Here is a 9,039-nt window from a genome sequence, read left to right as displayed (position 1 = left end):
TGGAGACCCCTGCTCTGGAAAAGGCTGAGAAGGAAATCAAGGAGTGTGCACCTAATTAACATCAGAGGCCAAGCAATCCGGGGCCAATAGGAAACCAAATACTAAGAACTACCCAACTTGCAACCAATGAACATTAAACCTACGGATTTCTATGGGTTTAGACTGCATAAAGTTGAGGAAAAATCGAGGAAAACTCGTGTGCCATGGAATGATTTTCTCTACATACCTGGGCTATGTGTGCATGAAGTGATTTCTGTTGCACATCCTGACCAGAATAAACTAATGCCTTGACCCTTAACACTAAAAAGGTCTTTGGAGAGTTTTTGTTCTTCCCACAGTTTCAGTGACAAGATTACACCATTAGAATGGTTTTTCTTAATAATTCTACATTGATATTGTCAGTTGGGTCTGGGCCAAAGGTGTGAGAGTCAATTTTTAATCCGAGGAAAAGAACCAAAAATCTTTATTGCTTTGGGGTTTTTTTGTGTATGTGTGTGCGTGGCTGTTAGTGATGGCAGAATTTTGGAATGGGTTTGTCGATGTTCACCTTAAGGGTGCATTTTGCAAAACTGGAAGAGCTTTAAAACTGACCCTTTAACTCATAAACAGTTAAAAAATATTAAAAAAAAAAAAAAGGGGGTGGAAAAAGCCGCTTTTGGGAGGCCTCTTGAGAGTCACCTGATGGCTGCCCTGGAGGAGAAGCTTCCTTCCAGGCAGCCAGCAGAGGAGCTTTAGAAATGCAAATTAACTCTGCTGCGGGAAGTGTGCACAATGTCCCAGGCTCTCCTTGCCTGCCACAGGAATTGGGCTGATTCCCTCTGCCCCTCACCTCAAGCTCTGCCTCCCTGCACTGACGGAATTTGCATCGCTAAAGGCAGAGCCCACACTGAGCATCTCTGACTCTGCAACAGAAATCCCTGAAGCTGCAAAGGAAAACAGCAAACGGAGAATGTTGGGAGAACTTCACTCACAAAAGCGGGGGGGAATCATCCCTCTCCCCACTCCAACATCTGCTGGCACTCTCTGTGTTATACAGGGTGGGTTTGACCACTGGGCTGCTTTTGCTGCACCAAGGTCAGCGAAATCACTTGGGAATCCAAGGATGTGATGATTTAATCAGAGAAAAGCGGTCAATTGATGCTTCCCTGGCTGCAGGGAGCGCCCAAAAATGGGGAAAAGATGAACGGCCACCAGAACAAATCCTACAACACCATGGAGCAGCCCCTGGGAACCCAAACAAATTCATACCAGGTGCCAGAGAACCCACTGATCATTTCAATGCATCATTAGATCACAAGCTGTCCTCCAAATCATAACCAAGCACACAGCTCCAGCTCCCGACCTTCTCACCCACCAATCCACTCCCATGAGCAATGCCACATTTCACCCTGGGATGGCATCAGATTCTCTTTCAGCAGAAGGACCAGGAGGTTGTGGAAAATTAAATGACTCAAACTGCTCTTGACAAAGAGATGGCCAAGGAAAAGTGGTGAAACAGAGAACAAAGGGAATAAAACTTCACAGAGCCATGAATATAGGCTGTTATACAAAGTGGGGGTGCACATTAAGGGGCACATGCAGCAGGCGGATCGGGAAGTCTGTACCTTCCAAGGACCTCAGCCACTGCGGAAAGGGACACGGAGATGCGGCCGGGCAAATCGGCATAAAAAGGAGGCTGCGGCCTCCAACACTTGGACAGACCCCACGGGAAATGCCCCGTGGCCTCTCCCTTTGTCCACGAATAAAGTTACTTTCACAGGACTCCTCCGGCACCTCTGGGCACGCAAACCTCTGGCCACGGGAACTTTCCCGCACACTCCCGGCCACGGGGCAGCCACCTCTGTCCTACCCACAGCCCCCGGGACGAGCCAGCGCTGCTCCGGCACCGGCTCCTGCCGAGGCAGCAGCGGGAAGGAGACCGCGGGCAGCCGCTCCCGCAGCGCCCTCACGCCAGGGCCAACACGGCGCCCACACGGCACAACGAAGCCGCCACAGCCCCCTGCCGCCCCCTCCGCCCGCAGCCAGCCCCGAGCCCCGCCAGAACCGAGCGCGGCTCCCACCTGCGCTGGGGCCGCCTCCGAGCTCCGCCGCCGCCTCCGAGCTCCGCCGCCGCCTCCGAGCTCCGCCGCCGCCTCCGCTCCCGGGCCCGCACAGACGCTCCGCCAATGGCGCCTCTGCTGCGCCACGGCCGCCCTGCCGGCGGCTCCGGGCCCGGGCTGCTCCCCGCTCCGACCAATCAGCGCGCCAGAACCACGACTGACGGCAGCACCGCCCAATCGCAGCGAGGGGCGGGCTCTGCACACGGCCCAGCCCCGCCCTGCGCTCCCAGCGCCCCCCGGGCTGCGTGAGGGGAAAGCCGCAGCTGAGGAACAGCCCTGGAACGGGCCTGGCCCGAGCCGCCGTTCAGCTGAGAAGAGAAACAAAGCTCTCCGCTGCTCCCGGCCCGACCTGCCCAGCCCTGCGTGTCGGGTGCCTCCGGCTCCTTGGGAAGCCCTGCAGCCTCGCTACTCCCGCCCCTAATTCGGAGCATCAGTGCATGGCTTTGATTTCCCCGAGAAAGGGGAAACCGCCCCAAACCCCTTTAGCTGAGTGCACGAGGGCAGAGATTTGTGGCAGAAAACTCCCAAAGTCGTTTACGCACAGCTTGGGAAGAACAGCCCAAACCAAGCGGATGTCCCGCAAACGGGAGACCCCCACAAGCCCTTCACAAGCCCCGGGGCTGGGCTGGCCCTGCCTGGATGCCGGGAGACACCAAAACCGCTCTGTCCCTGCCCTCTGCTACTGCACAGGGACAGGAAATACAAGGAAAGGCCCAGGAGCTGAGAGAAGGACCGGGAGAGATCCTGCCCCGAGCACAGGACAGGCACAACAGAGCCAGCCTGGGCACAGGGAGGGAATTTATTCCCAACCAAATCCCAGCAGCACAAGGAGAAGACAAAGAAATCTCTCCAACACCTTCCCCCCACCCAGCGGGGATCACCCGGAACGGGGGTCACCAGGGCTCTGCCCAACGGGGGTCACTGGGGATCATCCAACGCCGATCCTCCCACGGGGGATGGAGCTGGAGCAGCGCACGAAGCTCTTCCCGCACTCGGGGCACTCGCAGGGCTTCCCTTAGCGGTGCCTCCGTTGGTGTTGAGCTGTGGTTGAAACCCTTCCCACACTCTGGGCAGCGGAAGGGCCTCTCCTCTGTGTGTATTGGCTGATGTAAGGGGACATGATCCCCCCAGGGGGCTCAGGTTTGGGGTCCTGAAAGATCCAAACATACACACACAAGAAACCCTTCCAGGATACTAAAAGATATTTGGGTTCTGGAATCTGCTAGCTCCAAACACTCCCCAATAAAAAAACCTCTCAGACCCCCTGATAGATTCCGGACGAGCACCCCCTCCCCAGCCACCTGCAGGATGCCGTGGGGGGACGCTCCCGGGGCCGGGGGTGCTGTGGACACAGCGGGCACTGGAACCTCCTGCTTCTCCTTCTACTCCTGTTCCTGCTCCTCCTGCTCCTCCTTTTCCTCTCTCCTCCACCTTCTGCTGTTCTCCTCCTTCCTCATCCCGCCTCCTTCCCAGTTCCTGCTTTCTGTATATTTAGAGTGGAGAACTTTGCTTGTTTCTAGAACTAGAACAGAGATCGCAGATGGAACAATCCTTGCTGGTTTTAGTCAGCAGCATCAGTGACGAAAGGTCGTGATTCCTTTGGTTTGGTCCTGTCCTCGTTCCTCCTCAGTGTTCAAGCTTGGCTATGGGCTGTCCTTGTGTGCTGCATTTTCTGGGTTCCTCTTGGATCCTTTGAGCAACAGGCTGTGCCCCGGGAGGATCCTTTGTGCTCCTTTGTGACAGAGGAGAACCTTCCAGGCGGTCCTTGCGTGAGCTGCTGCTGTGATGTCACGGGAACGCTGCCGCGTCCTCGCCGTGTTCCCGTTGCTGTGGGGCACGGAGCCCTCGGTGTCCAGAGCGGCTCTGGGCGCCCGCTGGTTGCCGGAGGATCCTCCTGCCCGAGGCATTCTCAGCAGCCAGCCCAGCCCCTGACGGGTGTCCTTCTGTGCTTGCAGGGGTACAGTCTGCGACGTGTGCAGCACGGCCAAAATGATCCAGCAAGCGGTTGCTGCAGTTTGCACTCTGTACTCTGTGGCTTATTCGGGCTATTTTTTAGCCCACTTGGCACGTAAGTCGAGGTTTTCCCTGGGTGCAGCATCGGTGCCTTCGGGCTTGCTGGGTGCTTTCTGTTCTCCCACTGGAACTGAGCTGCCTTTGTAACCAAATTGCCATTAAGACACCGTTGGTTTGGGAGAGCTCCTGCCAGCAGCTGCAGCTGAAAAAGGGGGTGTCTGCAGCCAGCAGGGCGTGCACAGCATTTGCAATGGAGCCGGGGGGGTTCTGTTCCCTCAAGCGCAGAGTCTGTGCCAGCGGAGCCTGCAACTCCCTCCGGTGGCTGCTCCAGCCAAGAGCTGACACAGCCCAGGATTCTGTGCTGTTCTCTTGCTTGCTGTGCGAAGGGACTGTGGCTCCTGGAGGGATGTTGTGGAAGCAAAATGCTCTCTCGGGTTGCCTTGCTCCGTGGGAGTTCCCACCACGGGCAGGTTTTTCCTAACAGCATCTGGTTCATGTTCCCTGTCCTGTTGCAGGGCACCTCACGCGTGGATCCCGAGCAGTTCCTCCTTCGGTGAGTGGGAAAGGAACCTTTGGTGGTCGGAATTGTGCAGAGAGTTGTGAGCTTGGCGTGTGGCAGTCGAGCGCCAGCCTGGGAGGCTGAAGGAAAGTTCCTGTCAGTGTCTTTGCAGCAGCAGCAGCAGCAGCAGCAAAGGGATCCCTGGCACTTTTCTCCTTCTCTGCTGAAGAGCTTTTGAAGAGCTGCAGGTCTGGTTTTGCAGGCAGAAGATTGCTTGCTGGCTTTAGCCACGATGGAATATGGAATGCCCAGCAATAAGTGGCAATGTCGACTTTAGCCCATTCCTAGTTTGAACAGCTCCGAGTCCCATTTCTGCTGAGTGCAGCTGGATGTGTAGCTGAGGATAAATAAGGCGATAACTGAGAGAGAACTTCCCATCCCTCACGCTACCGTCTGTCCACAGGGCACAAAAGCAGCATCAGCTCCTCCTGTGGCTCCCTCTGCTTCCAAAGAGGAGGCCAAAGAGGAGGAAGACAGCAGTGAACTTCCCCCTCTTCTGGGGGATGATGGTGAACTTCCCTCTGTCCTGGGAGATGAGGGCAAACATCCCACGGTTTGGGAATACAACAGTGAAGCTCCTGTGGTGTGCGGTGAGTATGGTGGACATCACCCGGTGTGGGACGAGGACAGCGAGGCTCCAGTGGCATGGGACAAGGAGGACGGACATCTCCCAGCATGGGAGGAGGACAGAGGACATCCTGTGATTTGGGAAGAGGAGGGTGCAATTCTCCCGGCATGGGAAGAGGACAGCAAATGTCCCATGGCTTGGAAAGAAGACCAGGAACCTGCTGAATTTTGGGAAGAGGATGGGGAACCTCCCTGTGCTTGGGAAGAGGACACTGAAGCTCCCTGTGCTGCGGGATCCTGGGCTGAACATTCTGACAGCAGCAGAGCCCTGCAGCCAGAGGGCAGAGAGGAGTGGTGCCTGATGCAGCTGAGTACGTCTGCTCTGCTGCTGTGTGCCAGAGCAGGGTGCTGCGTGTGTGTCTCAGCATCAGCTGCACCCAGGCTTGCTCTGCAGCTGAATGTCACAGAGTCATTTATTGTCCTTGCCCAGCTGAGACCAAGGGGCTCCCGGCCCCAGGGAGTGGGGCTGCATTTTGGCCCTGCTGCAAGGCGGGGTCTCCATCTGGGAGGGAGCGTCTTCCATGTGGTTTCTTTCAGGGAGCACCGTGAGCGTGGGGGAGCCTGCCGAGAAATACCTGGAACTGGAGCAGGTTGGCCAAGGGTAAGTGCATGGCAGTTACTTCTGCACAAGCAGGGGCCAGGTATTTGCTGGTGCAGGATCAAGTGAGAAGCCAGGCAAGCTGCAAACAGCTTCAGACACTGGGGCACGATGCTGCTGTCTCTCAGTGCTGGTCAGAATTGGTAACTGTGGTCAGAAGGCACCGTCAAAAGCCCCTGAGGCTGGCAGTGTCCTGCCTGCAGCAAGGAGCAGGACCTGGAAGATCTTCTGTCCCTGGAATTTGATTGCCTGAAAGAGCAGCTCACCATCTGGTGACTGCCAGAAAACAGTTCTCAAGAAGATTCCTTTCAAATATTTTGCTTCCAAAAATATCCACCAGTCAGGATTATCAACATAATGGTTTAGAAACAGAAACCAGAGATGAGCTAATAAGTGCTCTTTTCAGCTCAGGTAGTAAACCCCGTACATTCAGTAACAGGCACAGAGCTGCTGCACTCGAGGGGAAAATGCATCAGCTGCCTGATGGCAGGGCCCTTGTGGATCCTGCAGCTCATAGGCAGGAAATGGAAAAGGATGAAATACATTCTTTTCCAGTTCATTAGACACCTGCTCCCACCCTAGGTTTTGGACTAAAGTAATTCAGCGTGGACATTTGGGATTTGCTCCAGCCCTTTTCCTTCGTGTTGGGCCTCAGTTTTCTCTCGCACACCTTGCGTGGCACAGGGCTGGTGGCTGCTGCGCTGCTGTTTGAAGGGTCGATGCACCCAGGTGTTTTGTAAAGGCTGCAGGCAGCAGAGATCTCCTGTCTGGGCTGGCTTTCACTCCCAGGGCCTAAAGCGCTGCTTCTTTCTTCTCTGCTGTTCTGTCTCCAGGGCTTTCGGAACCGTTTCTAAAGGACTCGACAGGGCCACTGGAGGAGAGGTCAGTGTCACCATGCCCAGTGCGTCGGGCAGCTCTCGAGGGCTTTCCCCTCTGCTGGGAGCTGTGGCTGCAGCTTTGGGGGGCCAGCAGAGCTTTCCTGCACAGGCTGTTCCTCTGAAGGCACAGCAGTGTCAGCCCGCAGAGCACGGCTGGGACAGACTTGAGCCTTCTGAAGTGCCCAAAGGAATGCAAGGAGGGCAGCGGTGTCTGTCAGAGCAGGACACGCTGGTTTGGTCTTCATATCTGAAAGCATCAGTGCATCAGCTGGTGGAGGCTGAGGCCTAATTTATCTTCATCCCAGCCTCGGACAGGAACACCGTTTAGCAGTTTTTCCATCCTGTGCTTCATCTTCAAAGGATACCTCAAGACCTAATTAAGGAGCGATCCTGCTTGGCATCAGTTTGGGGTTTTAGTCCTACTGCAGCTGTTCCCAGAGAGCGGGAGAGGAATGAGAAGATGGATGTGCAGAGCAAAGCTCTCCCCTAAACCCTGCAGCTGTGTTTGGGTCTGGTGTCAGTGACAGCCCGTGACAGGGATCATCTGAGCAATGTTTGTGCGTGTTTGCTCTGTTGTGCAATCCCAAACAGAGCAGTTGCCTTTGAAATCATGACCAAATCCCACAGGATTGCTAAAGGGTTCCCGGCTGTTTTGCTCTGTTTTCACAGAACCAGAATTACTTGCTGCTTGCAAAATGTGTTTGAATGATAATGAGAGTGGTGGTAAACTAAGGCTGTTTGAGAAGACTGCAGGTGCAGAGAATGTTGTGAGAGCTTTGAGGCTGAGAGCTGAGGGACCATTTCTGCAGAGCTTCCAAGGCCAAATGTCTCTGGCCCTGTGTCCTGTAAGCGGCCCCGCAGCGAGCAGAGAAATGGGCTGTGGGAATGTCACTTGCTGAGCCCGGGTGTCCCATCCCAAGGCAGTTTGGCACAGCCCGGCTCCGTCGCTCCACAAAGACTCGCTCCGTGTTTGCTGCGGCCTCCTGCCCCAGACTCCTCCAGTTCAAGGGCTGCAATGTCCTTTCAGGTGGCCATAAAGAAAATGAGTCTCAGAGGGCAGAACGGGGAACGAGCTGTGAATGAGATCCTGGTCCTGAAGGACAAGAAGAACCCCAACATTGTCAGCTCTTTGGACAGGTGAGTGCTTCAGCTCTTATCCCGTGCATGGGCCCTGCGTTAATCTCTCCTGGCATCCGCAGTCTGTAGCCTGTTTTGAAAAAGCCTCACCCGGCCGTAGCTTCCCAAAACAACAGCCTGTCAGTTCACTCCCTCCGTGTGCTTTTGTTGCTTTGGTTTGGTTTTTCCTTCAAGCTGACCCCATTTCCTGGGTCTTACAACAAGTGCTGATAAACCCTGTCAGAAATTATTTCCCTTGGCTTCTCCTTCCCAACTCTTTTCCATTGCTGCAGATGCCAGGAAGACCAGGTTCTTGTTTCCAGAAACGCCTCATGTGCCCATTTTGCAATGGCCTTGCCTGTTTCTGAAGAGACTTTCTGCAAGGTTTTCCAAACACTTGACCACTTTTGTCCTAAGTGCTGCATGGCCTCCTGCCCTGGATAACTCTGGAAGTTGTGTTGCCTTGTTCTGGAGGGAATGGTGGAACTGCTGAGTTCAGATGCTGAACCAGCTGGGGGCAAGTGTTGTGGTTCCACATTGATCTGGGCTGTTGCTAAACTGCATTTTTCACTTGTTTGCCATCTAAGGCCTCTCCTTTCCCACAGGTGTCTCCTTCTCCCTTAGACTGTGCAGATCCCAAGGACTGTGCAGCCTGGCAGGAATGTCTCTGCATCGGATTCTGTCCTCATTTACAAGTGACCTGGAAACAAAACTCCACTCGAGGCTTTTCCATCGGGGAACTGAGCAGTGCACGTTCATCTCCACGCCATTGTTTGCCTCTTCCAGCTTCCTTGTTGATGAAGATCTCTGGCAGGTGATGGAATACATGGATGGAGGAACTTTGCAGGACGTTTTCAGACAGACATGCATGGCTGAAGGAGAGATGGCAGCTGTCAGTCGGGAGGTGAGGGATCCTGCTCGTGCTTGCCATGGCTTGGACACAATGCTCCTTCCAAGCAGGGCCTGAGAACAGGAGTGGCTCCATGCTCAGAGCTTTGTTTCTGTGTTGTTTTTATGAGCTGGAGAAGAAAGAGCCTCTGAAGTGAATGGCCTGCCAGTGTCGCTGCACTTCCACTCTGCTCTTGTCCTCTTTCCTGCTGTTGTGGGACTCTCTGTCTTCTTGGATTTGATTTGCTGTTTTCAGCTTTG

The sequence above is a fragment of the Coloeus monedula genome, assembly GCF_965178545.1.
Source record: "Coloeus monedula genome assembly, chromosome: 36".
NCBI classification, from domain to species: Eukaryota; Metazoa; Chordata; class Aves; order Passeriformes; family Corvidae; genus Coloeus; species Coloeus monedula.
Note: the sequence above shows the minus strand (reverse complement) of the source record.